The sequence below is a fragment of the Jaculus jaculus genome, chromosome 7 (assembly GCF_020740685.1).
Source record: "Jaculus jaculus isolate mJacJac1 chromosome 7, mJacJac1.mat.Y.cur, whole genome shotgun sequence".
Classification (NCBI taxonomy): Eukaryota; Metazoa; Chordata; class Mammalia; order Rodentia; family Dipodidae; genus Jaculus; species Jaculus jaculus.
In genome coordinates this window covers 138,108,820-138,127,791 of record NC_059108.1, presented here as the reverse complement: position 1 = coordinate 138,127,791, position 18,972 = coordinate 138,108,820, and the positions used below count along the sequence as shown (strand labels likewise).

General features: G+C 42.1%; 1 long non-coding RNA gene across 1 annotated transcript in view; it reads left to right on the top strand.

Moving 5' to 3' along the window:
- The first annotated feature begins 16,288 nt into the window (after positions 1-16,288).
- LOC123462047 overlaps positions 16,289-18,972 on the top strand; it is a 45,998-nt gene continuing 43,314 nt past the window's right edge. Inside the window, exon 1 of the long non-coding RNA XR_006638064.1 lies at positions 16,289-16,829. This is a non-coding gene — a long non-coding RNA (uncharacterized LOC123462047). The remainder of the gene's footprint in view (positions 16,830-18,972) is intronic.

The window sequence follows — 18,972 nt, the reverse complement described above, 5'->3', positions numbered from 1 at the left end:
TTAAGTTTAACAGACACACAAAAAACTAATTGAAAGTAGGTATAGAGAAAAAGTTAAAAATATAAAAGAGTGAAAGATAGGCCTATTATGTTTCACTATTGTCATGTCTCCATTTTGGAGCAGCAAGAAATATTCTGAATTTTTTAATATATTAATATTTCTTTATCCGCAAGCAGAGAAGGGGTGAATGTGGGCACATAAGGGCCACTTGCCACTGTAAATGCACTCCATGCACGTGTGCCACTTTATGTATCTGGATCTATTGAGGTATTGGGTAATGAAATGCTCACCCATCAGACTTTGCAAGTAAGAATGTATTCTCCTAGTGGGATTTACCAAAGGACTAAATAAAAAGGGAAGAAAACTCAGTAGCAGAGGCAAGTTAGCTAGAAAGGAAATATAAAGGGAATAGAAAGGGAGGAAGGGGGACTTAATAGGATGGCATTGTATAATATGTAAGTAGAAGAACAGATTAATGGGAGTGAAAAGGCCTAAGTGAGGTCAGGGGAAGAAATTGAGTAAAGGAAAGGTAGAGGGAGGGCTAATCAAAAATCTAAGAGGATATAAATAAGTCATATGGTAACCTACTTTTTTGGACAATAGAACATGCATTATAGGCCATTGCCAAGGCCCTTGGTTTCCCACCAGGAATAGATGGTAAGACCCTATTGCTGAAAATACCACATATTTGGGCTGCAAGGTCACTGAGAAGTTCTACCGGAGCTGAGATGAAAACCTCCTCCATGTAGACCAGCTGACAGAAAGCTGGAAAAAGCAACACTTCATGCAGTTCAATGGGAGAGAGAAAAATCACCAGTGAAGATACTGAACAGTGGACACTGCAAGCCTCATATTTGGCCAGCCAGGACAAATGAGTCAACAGGTGCAATAGTGGGATGTCTGTTATGGGGGAAACCAACCACTCTTTAATTGGACTGGAGGCCCGCTCCATGGGAGGGAATACATCCCTGATACTGAAAACCTACACGAGGGGTAGTCATGAGTCCTAGGAGTGTAACGTCTGCTGGTATCTGGGCAAATGTATATACTATGCTCACCAAACTGCCAAGGAAGCACTTCTCTTAATATATTAATGCTACTCTCACTTTTGGTTAGAGAACCTTCTCTTTTCAGATGGCAGTGGCAGTGGCAGAAGGCACCATGGTGCTGAGAAGAAGTGACAGGAGTGCTCAGCACTGCAATATCTCTGTCTCACCTTTCATGGCTCAGGGTCTGATGTGGAAGAGGTGGTGGAAAGAATATAAGAGCCAAAGGAAGAGTAGGACTCCTTGCAACATGTCCCTCCAGACACAAAATGGCCTGGATATCCATGACCTCACAGTGCCTGACACTACCTACATAAGACCATCATAATAGGAGGCAAAGATCATGACATCAAAATAAAAGAGAGACTGATTGAGAGGGGGAGGGGATATGATGGGGAATGGAGTTTCAAAGGGAAAAGTGGGGGGAGGGAGGGCATTACCATGGAATATTTTTTACAATCATGGAGTTGTCAATAAATAAATCAGAAAAAAAATTTTAATTCACATTGTTTATTATAATAGTTACATAAGAACCTGGCTAAAGTTTATTGTATATAAGCATCTGCACACACGCACAAAAATAAAACTGGGTGAAAATAAAAACTATGTTTTGAAGGGGAGAAAACTCTAAACCTCCATCATTTTACATAGCACAGAGTCTAGAAGAGGTGGTAATTGTGGAGTGTTCTCACTCGGAGCAGCTATGAATTTCTTTGACCATGTAAACTAGTGGGGAATATATTTCCTGAGGATATTTACAAAGTGTCCTAGTCAGAGAAAATGTCAGGGCGGGTCCCCACATGCTTAGTACCATGTGACTTAATGGTTTCCACTCAATTCTTTTCCTTATTTCCTGTAGTAATAAAACACAAAGACAAAGTAGGAGAAAATGGGCTCAAATCCTGAAGGGTCTTTCCACATCTTCCCTTTATACAAAGGATGGATGACAATTGGGATAATTCTGAGGATTTCTTTTGTTTAAATTTATTTACTAGTATGTTAGCAATGTAGAATAAAGTGAACAAAGGTTTTCTTCCAAGAATGCTTATGTGTGCATTATTTTTCCCGTGGCTGTGATGAAATAACTGAGCAGAAGCAAAGGAGGCAGGGTAGATGTTTGCATATAGTTTCAGGGGCTCTCGTCCACCGTGGCAAGGAAAGCAGGGTAATACTAAGACCGCTGGTCACATTGCATCCATGGGTGGGGATTGGAGAGTGGACAGGACGTGGGGCCAGGCTATCAGATCTCAAGGCCTGCCCTAGTGATTTACTTCCTCCAGTAGGACTCTACCTCCCAAAGGTAGCACGAACCTTCCAAAACATCACCACCGACTGGTGTTCAGATGGTCAGATGATTAAACACATGCATATATGGGGAACATCTTTTATTCAAACCATAGTGTCGTGGAAACTGTAAGTTCTGAACATAAAAATTCAGGGACTAGAGAGCTGGTTTACTGGTTGTAGCACTTGCCTGCAAAGCCTAACAAGCCAGGTTCGATTCCCCGGTACCCACATAAATCCAGATGCACAAAGTGACACTTGTATCTGGAGTGTGTTTGCACTGGCACTTTGCCCTGGCACACTCATTGTCTCTCTGTCTCTATTTTTCTCTCTCTCTCTCTCTGCTTCCAAATAAACAAATAAAATATTTGCTGGGTATGGTGTCACATACCATTAATCCCAACACTCAAGAGGCAGAGGTAGGAGAGGATTGCTGTGATTTTTAGGCCAGCCTAAGACTACATGATAAATTCCAGGTAAGCCTGAGTTAGAGGGAGACCTAACCTCATTTTTTTAAATAAAAAAATATATATAACACACAGGAGAGTGACTTTAATAAGGAGCCTCTCCCCATGGACCTAACTCTCCAGACCTAAACACTGATGCTTCATTACCTAGATAGGTGTCCTGACTGTGTCCCTTCATTTCTCTGCACTTAATCTCTCACCTATAAAATAAGGAACTAAAAAGGAAGAAAGAAAATTAAAAACACAATCAGGAACCAAAGGTACCTAATTTACATCATTGTCGTGAAAATTAAGAGGTAAGAGGTTGGCATAGAATGACTATAAGTAAAGTGCATCTTAATTATCCTTGTCTTGTCTTCCTCCTGAGGGGTTGGCTGTCTTTGATGAGACAACGCATCCCTCTTCCTCTCCCCTGTCAATGACTCTGGGTATGGTAGAGATTGCAAATTATAAAAGGAAGCACGGCTCACTGGTCAAGCAAAATGTATTGCTTTGCCTGCCATTTCTTCTTCTCTGCTACAGATATTAAAAACTAATTCTTTCAGCTGTTCATTGCTTCAGTGTTGATTAATTTAATCTTCATGGATAAAGTAAAATGTTTGGACAAAAGCAGCAGCTACTCTGCTGAAGCTAATTGTGAGACACATTCGGGTGAATAACTCATTGTGTGCAATATAACGGTATCATAGATGGCTAGGCTAGAACAAACATCAGTTCTATAAGGAAAATTAAACTAAAAACCCAAGTCGCCTTGGCAGTGGAAAATGAATACAGCCCCTTTAGCTACCACACATCTCACTTTGGTAAATCTTGCCATCGTTTTGGAAGATTCTATTTTCATCAGTTGATTATAGTCTATCATATATGCTATTATTTCTTCTTGGCATAGATTCTTCACCTTAAGTAAAATCACATACACTTGCCCTAACATACTTTAGAGTCTTAGAGAGACATTGGTAAAAACCCACTACAGTTAAGGTACTCTGTAGCATTGGGTAAATTAATCTTTTTCAGCTTCCTGTCTCTTAGCAGAAAAATGACAAAAACAAAACATTAGGCTATTGTAAGCATTACACACACACACACACACACACACACACACACACACACACACACAAACATTTCATGTTAAGTGTTGGTAAGAAAAAGATGGCTTTTAATTCTGGACTGTTACATGAGCTTTCTTGAACTATACCATTGAATAATGAACCTTTCATATTTAGACAGTTTTCTCTTGAAACCCTATTCAACAAAGCAGGTTTTAGTAATCTGCCTCCAGGCCTCTTTTCCATTTGAATAACAATTAATATAATTACTAATTTTTTCTGGGCCTGAACAGTAAACAGAGGAACTTCCTATTTTCTTACTTTCTCTGTCCTTTTTCTGTTTGTTTGTTTGTTTGAAATCATGTTGGAAAGTACTTTTGCTTTCTTATTGAACTTTCTTATTGTGAAAGAAATATGGAGGTCTGTTTGTTCTCTGTAGAATCTTTTCTTTCTTTATCTTAAAAAATATTGGGCTGAAGAGATGTCTTAGAGGTTCAGGTGTTTGCCTGAAAAATCAAAGGACCCAGGTTTGATTCCCCAGGACCCACGTTAGCCAGATGTACATGGGGCACATGCGTCTGGAGTTCATTTGCAGTGACTAGAAGCCCTGGCATGCCCATTCTCTGTTTCTCTTCTATCTCTATCTCTCAAATACATACCATATATATATATATATATATATATATATATATTCATTTGTGTGTGTGTTTGTATCTTTTGCCACTGCTTGGCTTTATGTGAGTGGTTTGAAAATTGAACCCAAGGCAACGGGCTTTACAAGCAAGTGCTTTTAACCCCAAGCCATCTTCCCAGGCCAGGCCCTTTTTTTTTTTTTTTTTTTTTTTGTCGGTGATTCATTTTCATTCATCTCGTCACTCGTTTTCTATAGTATATTTTCTGCATAGCACTATTTATGCCATTAAGCCATTTTTGCTTTTGCCTTTGAACATTCGTCAGCCATCAACTTCTCGTCTCTACATTCTCCCTAGCGTAATCCAAATGGTAGTCATAGCATTCAGGGCTTCATTCAAAATGTTCATTTTAGGATACATGGACAGCAGTAGGCCCAACGGGCACTGCCTTTGGGATTCAAAGAAGCTCTAAATACACAAAAGCAATAACCATAATTTTATAAATATGAAATAAAAAAATGGTATAGCACCTACACAAGACCCTCACAAGAGGAGAAAAAGATGATGACATCAAAGTAAAAGAGAGACTAATGGAGAGGGGAGAGCAGAGTTATGAATGGGAAAGCGGGAGAGGGGAGGAAAATACTATTGTTTGTTGTCTGTAAGTATAGAAGTTGTTAATAAAAAATATATGTATTAAAAATGGTATAGCCAAGCATGGGGGTGCATGACTTTAATCCCAGCACTCGGGGCACATGTATCTGTAATTTGTCTGCAATGGCTGGATGCCCTGGCATGCCCATTCTCTCTTTCTCTTTCTATCTGTCTCTCTCTCTCTCTCTTTCTCTCTCTCTCAAATAATCAATAAAAATTTTTAAAAAGTTGGTTTTTGTTTTAAAAAGTATTTTGGCCACTCATGAGCTTGTTTTCTATCCCTTTCCTTTTTTATCCTTTCCTTAGCCCCGTTTATTGTCTCCAATCTGGCCCAAGATACTTATCTCTTTCTTTATTATGTTATAGTCTCCTTAATATGCCCAGAGAAGCTAGATATTTGTGCCCCAAATTAGCTAATCAAGCTATACAGAGGCAAGGCCTCTACAGTGAAATGATGTGCCTCCATTGGGGAACAGGAGCAGCTGTATCCAACTGGGATTTCCCAAAGGCCTTCTGTGCTTGCTTGCTTTGTTCTGGAAGCTTCCATGATATCTATGCAGATGTGCTGGCAGATGGAGGGGTGACTGCAAAGGTGAGGTTTCTAAGAGGAGGTGGCGCTTTTACAGAGCTCACTGTGGGAAGGGGCATATTTAACAAGGGCAAGGGATAAAGATTAAGTCTCTGGGGAGATGCAGGAAGGTAAGTGAAGGTGGGGAAACGCCACAGTCCACATCTGTGGAAATGCCTTTTCCTGTGTTTACTTTTGAAAGCAATACAATTTGCAAAAGTAATAAATATATTCATTGCTTAAAGAAATTCCCTAGAGCCTAGGGCAATGGCTCAGCAGTTAAAGGTTCTTATTTGCAAAGGCTGCCAACCCAATTTCAATTCTCCAGCACCCATGTACAGCCACATACAAAGTGGCACATGCGCCTGTGGTCCCAGCATGCCAACCACAATGGGAGTCAGGAGAACCCAAAGCCCGAGGGCCAGCTGGACTGGCATTCATTTGCAGCAGCAAGAGACCTCGATTCAAAGACGTGGATGAACACAGAATCGGAAGGTTGTTCTCTGACCTGCACACACACACACACCATGTCACACATGCACTCATATATACATACCTACATACACAAATTAAAATGTTCTTAGCATATCAATATGTTAAAAAATGTAAGATCTGCCTTATCCCCAATTATTTCTATTTCAAAGATCTAGCCACTCTTTATTGGTGATGCTATTTAAGATTTATTTTTCCCTTCAGGTTGTCCATTTCCATACTTACATTGGGACTAGCCATGTAATGTATGTTAGGCATTGGGATGATTAAAAAAAAAAAATGTGACTCAGGCTGGGAAGATTGCTTAGTGGTTAAGGCACTTTCTGGCAAAGCCTAAGGACCCAGATTTGACTCCCCAGTATCCACGTAAGCCAGATGCGCAAGATGGCACATGCACCTGGAGTTCGTTTGCAGTAGCTGGAAGGCCCTGGCGCTCCCATTCTCCTCCAACCTCATGTGCAAGCCCTATCTCCCTCTCTCTGTCTGCCTTTCTAGTTTCTCTCAAATACATTATTTTTTAAAAATCTGCCTGAAACAAGAACTTGAAAATTCACAACCATGTGAGCAAGCGTCTGTTGGTGTCCTGATAGATGAGTTGCCACATAGAGAAAGCACCTCCTCCACCAGCTTCTTGTAATTCCAGACATGTGAGTGAGTCTGAGACATCGCTCTAGACCATCCCTTATAGGCTCCTGTATTTGAACACTTGGTCCTCAGCTGGTGGTTCTGTTTGTGAGGGTGGAAGTAAAGTCGAGCCCTGCTGGAGGAAGTAGGTCACCAGGGGGTTTCATATCCTGTCTCTACTTCCTGTTCATTGTCTGCTTCCTGACTCTCACTACAATAGGAAAAGCTGGCCTCCTGTTCCTGCTGCCATGCATGCCCACCCATGATGCACTGTGTCTTCTCAAAGTTGTAAGCTATATTGAACCTTTTTCTTTCTTCAGCTACTTCTTGTCAGGTGTCTGGTCCCAGCAACAAGAAGATAAAATACAATTCAAAATAATATTATCACTGGAATAGCATAGGATTATATTATTTAAAATTTCTATGATGCCAGTCATTCCCAGCACGTATCCTTTAATCAGTAGCCCACTATTCCAATCCCAAAGGTGCTGTCTCATCAGTAGATGTAAATTCTTCTCAAACTATGCATGCCTGCTTTGTGAACTACAACACAGAAATTTCACTTTCTTCCATTTAACAGTATGCCCTGGAAATATCTAGATACCAGTAAGCACAAATCTCTCTCTCTCTCTCTGCATACAGCAGACTACTTCTTAAAGCTTTAAGATTTGAAATCTGTTAGTCCTAGTTACTGTCAATTTATGCTTTTTCAAAACTTCCCTTCTTGTTCTTGCATATTTATTGTTTTACCTGAATTTTAGGCTCAGCTGATCAAGGAAGATAAAACTATCTAGTAAGGAATTCTGTGGGAATCCACTGAACTTACTACATTTGAAGGAATGTAACTTCCCATTCACAAACTTAAGTCTTTTAATCATCAGCAGCAATTTTGATAATTTTCTCTACATTACTGCAATTTATTTCTAGATTTATTCCCCCTTGCTTTATATTTCAATGCCACTAGAAGAGAATATGTAATCCCATCTTGTTTTGCAGATATACAGAAAGCTTTATGTTTTATTTGCATCATTTATCTTTGTCAGGCCACAACGCTGCACTCATTAATTCCAACAGGAGAGTTAAGACAAATGAAAAGCCATAGAGACATATCACTTGTAAGTAATAACAAAATTGTCTCTTCCCCTTCATATATATGCTTCATATTTGTTTCTTGTGTTAATCATAAGAGCCTTACAGCCACATCAAGCAGTGAAGATATTAGCAGGCAGCTTTATCTAGTTCCTGACTTTAATACGAACATTACTTCTTCCATTCTTGGTGGTGCTTTGAGTCAGGTAGCCCCCTAAACTTAGGTGTTATGGATGCTAGGATCTCCATCTAATGGAGATTTGGGAATTAACTCCTCATGGAGGTGGTGTATTGTTGGGGGCGGGCTTATGGGTGTTATAGCCAGTGTCCCCTTGCTAGTGTTTGGCACACTCTCCTGTTCCTGTGCCCACCTTATGTGGACCATGGGATGATGTCCACCTTCTTGCTCATGCCATTGTTTTCCCCTGCCATTGTGGAGCTTCCCCTCGAGCCTGTAAGCCAAAATAAACCTCTTTTTCCCACAAGGTGCTCTTGGTTGGGCGATTTCTCCCAGCAATGCAAACCTGACTGCGACAAGGCTGCTGGTAAAAAGCTCATCTCAAGTCAGAGTTGCCGTTTAGTTCTCATTGCTCATAGTGGTGGTAATGTTTAATAAAGAATGAGCCTAGAAAATCACCAAATACTTTTATATATTTATTGAGATGATACTCCAATATTCTTTACTTACATACTGTTCTTACATTCATGAGCTAAAAACTTAATTTCATTGTATTGTCTACATTATTATCAGTATTTTATTTTAGAGTTCATACTTCTGTTCACAGATGAAATTATTTTCTTACTTTCTCCTAGCTTTGATAACAAATGAATATGATAGTATCCTGCTCTTGACGGTTCAGCTCATGATTTTCAGACTTGACTCTGGTGCCTCCTTCACTAGAAAGTGCCCATTGAAATTTGAATTTAATTTTTTCCGAGCCTGGCCACAAGTGATGCTCTGTCGCCATCATAGTGGGCAGCAAAAGTAAGCGGTAGCTCCGTCAACCATGGGGGCTCATGAGTAAAAGACCAAGGCTGCAGTGCAATCTGTTTCTGAACTGTTCAGTAGACAACAAGTGGTAAATGAATTTTTTTTCTTTTTTTTTTAATATTGTATTTATTTATTAGAGAGACAGAGAGAGGGAGGGTGGGCATACCAGAGCCTCTAGCCACTGCAAATGAACTCCAGACATATGTGCCACCATGTGCATCTGGCTTACTTTGAAGGAAAGTGCCTTAACTACTAAGCCTTCTTTCCAGCCCCCAAAGACATTTTTTTTTTTAACTTAGGAAATTTCCACTTTACAATGTGATAGCATAAGCACAGCCATTTTATGACATGGTCCACCATGTCACAAGCTAGGTTTCAGAAATTGAGAAAGCAAAGCTCAGCTTCCCCCAAATCAGGTAATCATGACCAAGCCCAAATGCCCCACCCACCCCCGCCCCCGCCCCCAGCAAGAACCTCCCTGCCTGATAAAATTCTGCCCGAGCCCACTGGCTGCTGCTCTCGCTCACTTCTCAGACAGCCTGTCAGACCTCGGACATTAAACTTCTGCTCCTAAGGCATGAAACTGAAGTTCCCAAGGGTTCGTGTGCTCTTTCTGGAAGTCCCTTTCATGCGAGCCGTGACTCGGAGTGGCTGACACCGGAGGCTATGGTGTTCCCTCTCCGGAATCAGAGCTGTCCCCCAAGGCCAGTCTCAGAGACTCCAGAGGTCCACCAGCTCAGGCGCTGCCTCCTCCGGTCCCGAACACTTCTTCACATCCATGCATGGGCCTTAATTTGGGTAAGTCCCTCAAGTCCTGAGGCTCCCTCCTATGGCAACTTCTCCTCTATAAGGCCTGGTTTCTGCCAGAGTCCCGGCGCAGGGCACTAAGGTCTCTACGGGCCCTGACTGATGGCTCAATTCCCCGACTTCCTCTTCCTGCTTCAGCGTCGTTTGAATTATGGGGATGCCCTTCTCCACCCAGCACAGTTACTATTGCCATGGAGTTCTTAGTCTCATCCCTCACAAAACTGCCCTCTTGGCTGCCTACTGAATAACTTAAGGCCACTTGGCTTCACCCCCCCCAACATCTCAAGGTTGAAAAGCTCATATGCTTTTGCAAGCAAATCTGGCAGTGGGTCCAAATGGCCGCTTAATGGCTCCCTCAATCCTGACATTATCAGGGATCTTTACAACTTCTCAGGGAAATGGAAGGAGATCCCCTACATTTAAGCTTTCTAGCTCTTCTCCTCTAAACTGACCTTATGCCCCTGCTGCCCCCTGCACAAGTTCTCCTGCCTCTAGAGCACTTTTCCCCCACACCTTTAGCTAAACTCTCAATCCAGCCCCTAAGCCTTCCCACCTTCAGGCAGACAATTCTCTGTTGGTGACCCCACCATATGGGGAGCTACCAAGAGCTCCAACTGCTCCCTCTGCCTCCCCTCCTCCTACCTCTCCTCCTACTTCTCTCTCTGAAACCCCAAGTACTAAGTTCAGCCTTCCTAGGACAGGCCCTCAGGGTGTTCCCCCAAGCCCTGCGCCCCTTCTCTCTGTCCGTGAGGGGGCAGGCACCAAGGGCATGTTGTGAGTTCACGTCCCTTTCTCTCTCAGTGACTTCTCTCAAATTGAAAAACGAAAAACCCTTCTGGATTTACAAAGGAGTCCCAGTATCTTACACAGTCCGATGACCTTACTTTTCATGATATCTACAGGATCCTTTCCAATAAACTCGTGCTGGGGTAGTGCTGGCGGCTCTGGGAACTGGCTGGCTTACTTGCAGATGAAACACACCGCACTCAACTGCCCACCCTCCAGGTCCAGTAGCAGCTCCAGACAGAGACCCAGATTGGGGTTATAACATAAGAGCTGGTAATACCAGCTGTTGCCAATTTATTCCCTGTCTCCTGGCAGGCCTTAGGCACTCTGCCCATAGGCCATCAACTATGAAGAAACTTCAAGAGATCATACAAGATAAAAATGAAAATGCTTCCAACATTTTTGGCCCTCCTAACAGAGGCCCTCCTACAACGCACTTAGAGCCAGAACCTCCTGACGGCTGTGACTTGCTGGTGACTCGTTTCTTCTCAGAGCTTCCTGACATTCTGGCGAAGCTTAGGCACCTAGAGAGAGGCCAGCTAACACCACAGACCCAAGTACTGGCAGTGGCTTTTCAGGTGTACAATGGACGAGTTGAAAAGGCCAGCAGATATCAAACGTTAGCCTGGGCTGTCTGACAACCGGCCCCTGCACCAACCCAGGTCGCAGACTGAAAGTGACCTCCAGGGCCTTGCTACATATGTGGTCAGACGGGACACTGGTGGGCCCAGGCCTGCCCCAAGCCTCAAAAGCCCCCAGGTCCCTGTAGAAAATGCAGCCAACATGGCCACTGGTGATTGATTGGCCTCTGGCCCTCAGGGGCAAAAGCCATCCATCCTGGCTCAGACACCAGCGGCTGAGGAGGCCCAGGGACTCACAACCCACCTGCCATCACCGCACGGGAACCCAGGGTAACAATCATAGTACTGGGCAGACCAATCTCGTTCCTCTCAGACACTGACTTGTCCACTTTTGGGAGCCAACCTCTACTGCGTCAACCTCCATTGTTGAGGGGGAGTGCAAACCTTATCAACTTGTGGGAACACCTACGCTGCTCTGCTCTTTTCAAATTGTTCCCTTTTCATTCTCCTTCTTGGTTGTTCCCTACTGCCCTATCCCACTCCTGGGCAGAGATCTCTTACACAATTCAACTCATATGTGTCCTTTGGTCCATCCACACTGGACCATTTCCTAGACACTTGGCATTTCTTCTGTTTCTCCTTCCTTCTCCTTTCTGGTCTGATATTACACCAACCTCCACATCTTGCCCTCTTCCAGCCTCTATAGTAGGACCTAAGGTGTGGGACATCTACAGCCCCTTCGTTGCCTCCCACCACCCTCCTATACAAGTAAAACTAAAAAAATCCTCCACTTTCCCTTCTTGCCCCCTTGCTAGCTTGAGAGGCCTTCAGCCCATCATTTCAGTATCTCCCTGTTATGCCTTATAGCAACTGAAAATGTTTATTCTGCACCATTATATGTTGAAAGTATATAACTTGTTTGCTTTTGCAGAACTCACAGCTAAGAGACAATCTTAAATCTCAGAGAAGAGTTGGGACTTTGGGACTATCAAGTTGGTAAAGACTGTGGAGACCTTTGAAATTGGACTGGATACAATTTACAGTGTGAAATGGGTATAAATCTATTGGGGACCATGGGTGGAATGTGGTAGTGTCAATAGATGGCCCTCAACATATTCAAGATTTTAGTACAGTTTGTAATTTAGACCTGTAGCCACCTGGCTGGAGGAGGTATTACTGAGTGGATCATAGGGTCCAGTCCCAAGATGTAGTGGTGGATTTGCAATTCCAGTCTGAAGATATGCAAAGGGCCTTCAGTTCTTGAAGTATGCTCTGTGGTGTGACTACTTATTTATTTATTATTATTTGGGGGGGGGGCTTCTCTCTCGCTGCTTGGACCTATGACAGCAGGCCAACTTCTTCTGCCATTATGGAACTTCCCCTGGATCTGTAAGCTTCAATAAATATCCTTTCTTCCATAACTGTGCCTGGTTTAGAAGTTCCTCTCGGCAACCTGAGGCTGCCTGCTACATCTTAAGGTGTTATTTGTGTGTGTTTGTGTCTGTGTATGGCTATGTTTTTTTCTGCCAATGGTGTATATCTATATCACATTCAGGTAAATTGCCTATCTCTAATATAATCTTCTAAATATCTACTATTGGCTGATCTGAGTAATTTCGAATCTCACCTTCTAAAACACCTGCTAATATTTCTAGATCTATCTTTAGTACCTGTTATTTTCTTACATTTTCTCAGCTTTCTGAGATAATCACTAATAATAAAGTTAACACAGACCATTTTATATACAGCCACTCTTCCCGGTGTTCTTTGCACACAATGTGATATTCATTACCACCCACTTTGTTTGATAATGATAGAATTAATTCAAGGAAACAAAGCCATACTGGGAGTTTCAACAGAAACACATGGAGAATTGTGTAAGCAGGGGTTAGGGCAGGGGAAACGCTGAAGGAGCTCCCAGAGTTGGGCAGGAGTAACAGTGGCTGGAAGTGTCTACTCTCCCCAGGTTTGTGGAATTGAGGGGAGGAAAGGTCATGGGAATCAAGTAACTCAGGAGAGCTGGAGCGCACAACCAGAAGAGAGGAGCGGTGCACAGGGAAAGGCGGGATGGGCCTGAGAAGTGGGTCCGGAACCCATTAGGCTGACAGGTGAGGGAGTATAAAAAGACCAGCTCCAGATTGCAGAAGCAAGAGAGTAGAACAAAGCTATTTCTTAGGTCACTTGCAGCTGTTAAGACACTGGTTTAGAAACAACAAGAAACAGAGATGTTTACCACTGCCTCTTACCTCTTGGTTGTTTTGTGCTCTTTCATATGACTGCACAGGAAACCAAGGTTCAAAGCAGGATTAAAGACTTACAAAGTGCTACTTCCACTTGCACATAAAGGGAGTTAAGGGGTATATTTGGAGCTTAGTGAAAATAGTCTAATAATGAGCACAAAAACATACATAGCTTTTTTTCTATTGCATAGGTAGTAAGACATGCTTCCCTCTCAAACCCAGGCAGTGGGTTTCTGTGCTCTAAAAGGATGAAAGCAGCCTCTAGAAGTATCTGAACTTTGAATTCTAGCATATTTGAAATACAGAATTTCTTGGCTTAATATCCCAGATCACTAGTTTCTCTTAAACTCTTGAAGCTGCTGAGCTCTATTTCTGTGGTGACAGCTTTAATTTCCACTGTCAGGGTGATTTTTATTATGGGTGAAATATCTTACATCTTTAGGGACAGAAATTGTCCTTTTGCTATAACGTCCTGTCCTGCTTCTTATCCCCAGTCTCCATCCTCAAGACTCAGTTTTTCTTGCAGGAACAGCAAAGTCCTGACTCTCCTGAAGTGACTGGTGATGGGTGTGCTGTCACCTGGGTGGCAGAGACCTCTTCCTGGCCTGTCTCTTTACCAGAAGGGCTGCCACAAGTGACTATGACTTGGGCTCAGCTCAGTGATGCACCACAGTTCCCTGCCACGGCATTCAGCAATCACCTGACTCCTCTTAACTCCAGTTGCTCACTGCACCTCGCCTACAACCTGACGAGCCTGACATCCCTGTGGCTACTTGATGCAGAAGGTGGGATTTGCAGAATCTGACCTCTTCTTCCCCGTCACATAGCTGGTAATGTTTACATCAAGTATGACACTCACTAATACTCCCAACTTTTCAGACAAAGATGATCTTTGTTTTAGGACTTTATTTATTTATTTATTTATTTATTTATTTATTTATTTATTTATTCCTGTTGTGTTCCTTTCATTTTCCATCCTTCATGAATTTCTCATATGTTCAGGTCTATCAAGAGTTCCTTTACTTGGGCTGGAGAGATGGCTCAGCAGTTAAGGCACTTGCCTGCAAAGCCTAAGGACCCAGGTTCAATTCCCCAGTACCTACATAAAGCCAGATGCACAAGATGGTACATGTACCTGGAGTTCATATGTAGTGGCTAAAGGCCCTGGGGCACCCATTCTCTCTCTCTCTCTCTCTCTCACTTTCTCTCTCTCTCTCATAAATAAATAAATAAATAAACAAATTCATTTTCTTGGAGCTGGGAAGAGTTTTCAGTGGTAAAGGGCACTTGTTTACAAAACCTGATGAGCAGAGTTTGATTTCCCTGTGCCCATGCAACACCAATGTACCGAGTGCTGCATGTGTTTGCAGCTTGTTTGCAATGGCAAGAGAGCCTGCAGGAGCACCCACTCTCTTTCCCTGTCCCTCTCTCTCTCTCTTTCTATCACTTGCTCATTCTCACTCTCCTTCTTTCACTCTCTATGCTTCCAAGTAAATAAAAATATTTTTAAAGAGAGTCCTTTTCTTGACTTACATATTATAAATTTTAAAGGGAATTATAACTACTCCTTGTATATGAAAACTGCCGTGGTGGCCGGTTGGCGGTCTAGAATAGAAATCTTGTATCTTTTTTCAGGGGCTAGCGGTGTAGCTCAGTTGGTAAAGTGCTTGCCCAGCATTCATGAAGCCCTAAATTCAGTCTCCACCATCACATAAACCAGCAATGGTGGCATACGCCTGTACCCCAGGGTGTGGTTACAGAAGTTCAAGGTCATTTTCATAGTTCAAGAACATCCTGGGATACATGAGACCATATCTCAAAAAACAAAAGAGTGAGTTCGAGGCCACCCTGAGACTCCATAGTGAATTCCAGGTCATCTTGGGCTACAGTGAGACCCTACCTCGGGAAAAAAAAAAAAGAAAGAAAGAATTAAAAACAGGTTTAAGTTAAGGGATTGGAACATAGATTAGTCAGTAGATTTCCTGTTTCCCAAGTATGAGGAAGAGTTCAGCCCCAATTATCCATGCAAAATGCCCAACATGGTGCCATGTACCTGTAATCCCAATGCTAGGAATGCAGAGAGATACTGGTAGAAAAGAAGCTAAAAGTTGAACTGATTCACTGAGTTACTGAAAGAGTTAATTGTTGAGGAGCTAAAACTTATCTTTGTCAGCAGATGGAAAAATCCCAAAGAAAGAACTGTCCAGAAAGGGCCCAAAGGGATGATAAGGAAAGACAGTTTATGCTAAAACAAAATAAAATGGAGTTTATTGTTAGGGTGGCCTGGCTAAAGAAATGATGGATATGCAAATTGCCACATCTTTTTTATTCACTTAACCCTCCCCTTGACTATGGAAACTATAAAATGGAAATAAACTCTCAGCTCAGGGCCAAAGGTTCTTCACAGGGCTACCTCAAGCTTCCCCCATCCCCGTAATAAACTCCTCTACTTTTACTCATTCTGGCATTGGAGTGATTTTCTAGAGAATTTCTACAAGATCACTGGAGCTCACTGGTCTGCTTGTCTAGCCTAATTAGTAAGTTCCAGGTCAGTGAGGGCCCCTGTCTCAAAGGAGGTGAACAGCATTCCTAAAATGGCATCTGAGGTTGTCTTGTAGCCTCGGCATGCACAGCTACCCATGTGCAGGCACAGTGTACAAGCATGTGCATACACATGCATAAGATTATATGTATTATATTATACCATTTATATATATATATAATATACTATATATATGGAATAGGATTTTGCCCCTCATCATGTTTTGCAAATAATAATAAACTTTTGAAGGGTTAATGGACTTTCTTCAGGAAAGATTGATGAACCTTCTTTAACTCAGAAAGCTCTGAGGAACTAAAACAATTCAAGACATTCCACCCTGCAGCAAAGCACTGAGGCGGCTCCTCTGACTCACGGTGGAAGATCCAACAAACCTGGCTTTGTCATTCGCTTACGGTCTTCCCCACCAGACTGTGCCTGATTCCTGTGTTTCCTCAAATAGCGCCCTTACAAGATGAGCCCCTTCCCCCGCTGAGTTCTTCAGCCTCCCTCCCCCTCAGAAAGGTTACAGCCCCTCACCATGCTTCAATGAACAGTCTTCTGTTGAGAACCAGTCTGGTCTGCTTTTCTCTTTCACTTTCCTGACAACTGTTAGTGCTATTTTAGTTTTTTGAGACAAAATCTCAGTTTGTAGCTCAGTGTTGTGTTAACTTTTCTAGGAAGATGCGAACATCTGCTCAACCCATGTAGGATATTAATGAGCTACCAAATTAAGTATCCACCGAAGTCTAACTGGGAGCATGAGTTTACTGGGCTTCCTTATGGAGATTGTGAGTAAAGTGTTACTGACAGGACCGTAGATGACTCCACGAAAGCACCATCGCCCACCACGTCTCCACCGCCTCCTGGAGGAGAACCTTCTTGAAGCTCTATCATGAAGCTCCCTGTACTTTTGCACACTGTGCATGAATAGAAGAGTCTCTTCACCCAGCAAATGCCACTGTTGGGGCCCTTTGAATCTGGTAAGTTTTAGAAGCTTCCTGACATTTGTAAATTTTGTTTACTTCCTCAGTCTTATGAGCCTCCCACCTCCTTCCTGGAGAGGAAGATTCAATAATGGAGAGACGGGTATAAAACGCTCAGGCTGACCTTGAATTTGTGATCCTTATGCGTCAGCCTCGAAGTACTGGGATTAAAGGCAAGGGCCACCAATTGAATTATTTTTAATACGTCAATAAAGCATAATAGTACTTCCATGGAAACATTTTGTTTGCCAGCTGCAAAAAAGTAAATTTTATAGATGTAATGTGGCACATTGACATTTATTGACAAACACTGTGTTTTGTTTTCAATTTTTACTCTTACAAACAAAATGATGAAAAATTTCATGTATTTTTAACCTATTTCTGTAGAGTAGGTTCTTCATTTCAGATTTGTAATGTCATAGGAAGTGTTCATGCAATATGATTTTCAAATAAATAATTCTTTTTCTCATATCTTTGTTTACACTGAACTGCATGAACTCAAGCTTTGCTATCTGACATGTTTTATTATTGGTGCATTCTCTTTTCTCTCCTCTCTCTCTCCTCTCTTCTGCCCCTACTTCCCTCTCCCCTCCCCTCCCCCTTCCCCCTTCCCCCTTCCCCCTTGTCCTTTCCAACCATCATTCAAAATTGTGTTTGTATGGGTTTCTTTAAATTCATCTCAACTTGAGGTTATATATATATATATATATATATATATATATATATAGTTTTAATATCAAACGTCCCTGAAATGCCTATGGCTAAAGCCTTTCTATGGATGTTAGAAGGTGGCCTTTTTAAAAATTTTATCAATAGCTATGTACACAGTGTATACAATCATGTTGGTACCATCGTTAGCCTCCTCCCTGTCCTCCATCCCTCCACAGGGACCCTTCTAGTTGGGGATTATGGGTCATGCATTGTGGGGGCAGCCATCAGTTATGGGTGAGAGGCAATGTCTCTGTGCATAGTAACCCAACGTGTGGCTCTAACAATCTTTCCGTGCCCTCTTCCACAAATTTCCCTGAGCCATTATGGGCTCGTTTTAGGTCTGCTTCAGTGATGAGGTCTTGAGAGCCTCTGTGTCTCTGGATCTCTGGTTTGGCAGGAGTTGAGTGTTCTCTGTGCTTATCTCAGAAGGTGGCCTTTTAAGGAAATCCATAAGTCACTTCAGGCACATCCTCAAAGGGGATCATGGAACCCTAGTCTTGCGTTCTTTGTGACCTTTCTTGTGATGGGCATGGTTTTGCTCACCAAATGTTGGCCCCAAAGACCCAAAACTATTGGACCACTAAATTTAGACTAGAACATCTAGAATTGCACACCAAGAATAAATATTATGTATTCATGCATGAATTATCTTGGGCATTTCTTTATAGCCATGCAAACCTGCCTAATATGAATTAAATTAATATAAATAATATAATATATATATATAATATAAATTAAACCTCTAAGATTTTATTTATTTATTTTTTGTTTTGTTTTTATTTATTTGAGAGTGACACAGAGAGAGAGAGAGAGAGAGAGAGAGAGAGGCAGGCAGGCAGAGAACGAGAGAGAGAATGGGCACACCAGGGCTTCCAGCCACTGGAAACGAACTCCAGATGCATGCGCCCCCTTGTGCATCTGGATAACGTGGGTTCTGGGGAATCGAGCCTCAAACCAGGGTCCTTAGGCTTCACAGGCAAGCTCTTAACCACTAAGCCATCTCTCCAGCCCCTCATTGTTGTTTGTAATTTACTAATTATTCCTCCTGCTTTGATCTGCCTTTGAATGCCCAGTAGTCAATTTCTTCACTGAAATTGTACTTCCCTGTGTCCAGGATATCTTTTGGGTTTCTTATTAGATGATCTTTATTGACAGATATCCTTTTCTTGACTTCCTTTATTTCTTTGTAAAAATTGAAGACCGTTCTCCAAAGTCATTTAATATCTTCTATCAGGTCTTTTTCTTTTTTAATAGCAAGTTATTTTACTTCTTTTAAACATGTTATGCATTGCTGTTTATTTTTATATCTTGTTGTTTTAATTGAAGAACACTGGACATTTAAAGTAAGTACTGTGTTAATGCTGGGGATGATATCTTTCCTTCCTCCAGATTTTCTGGGGAGGAGTCATCACTGTTAATGGTAGAAAGT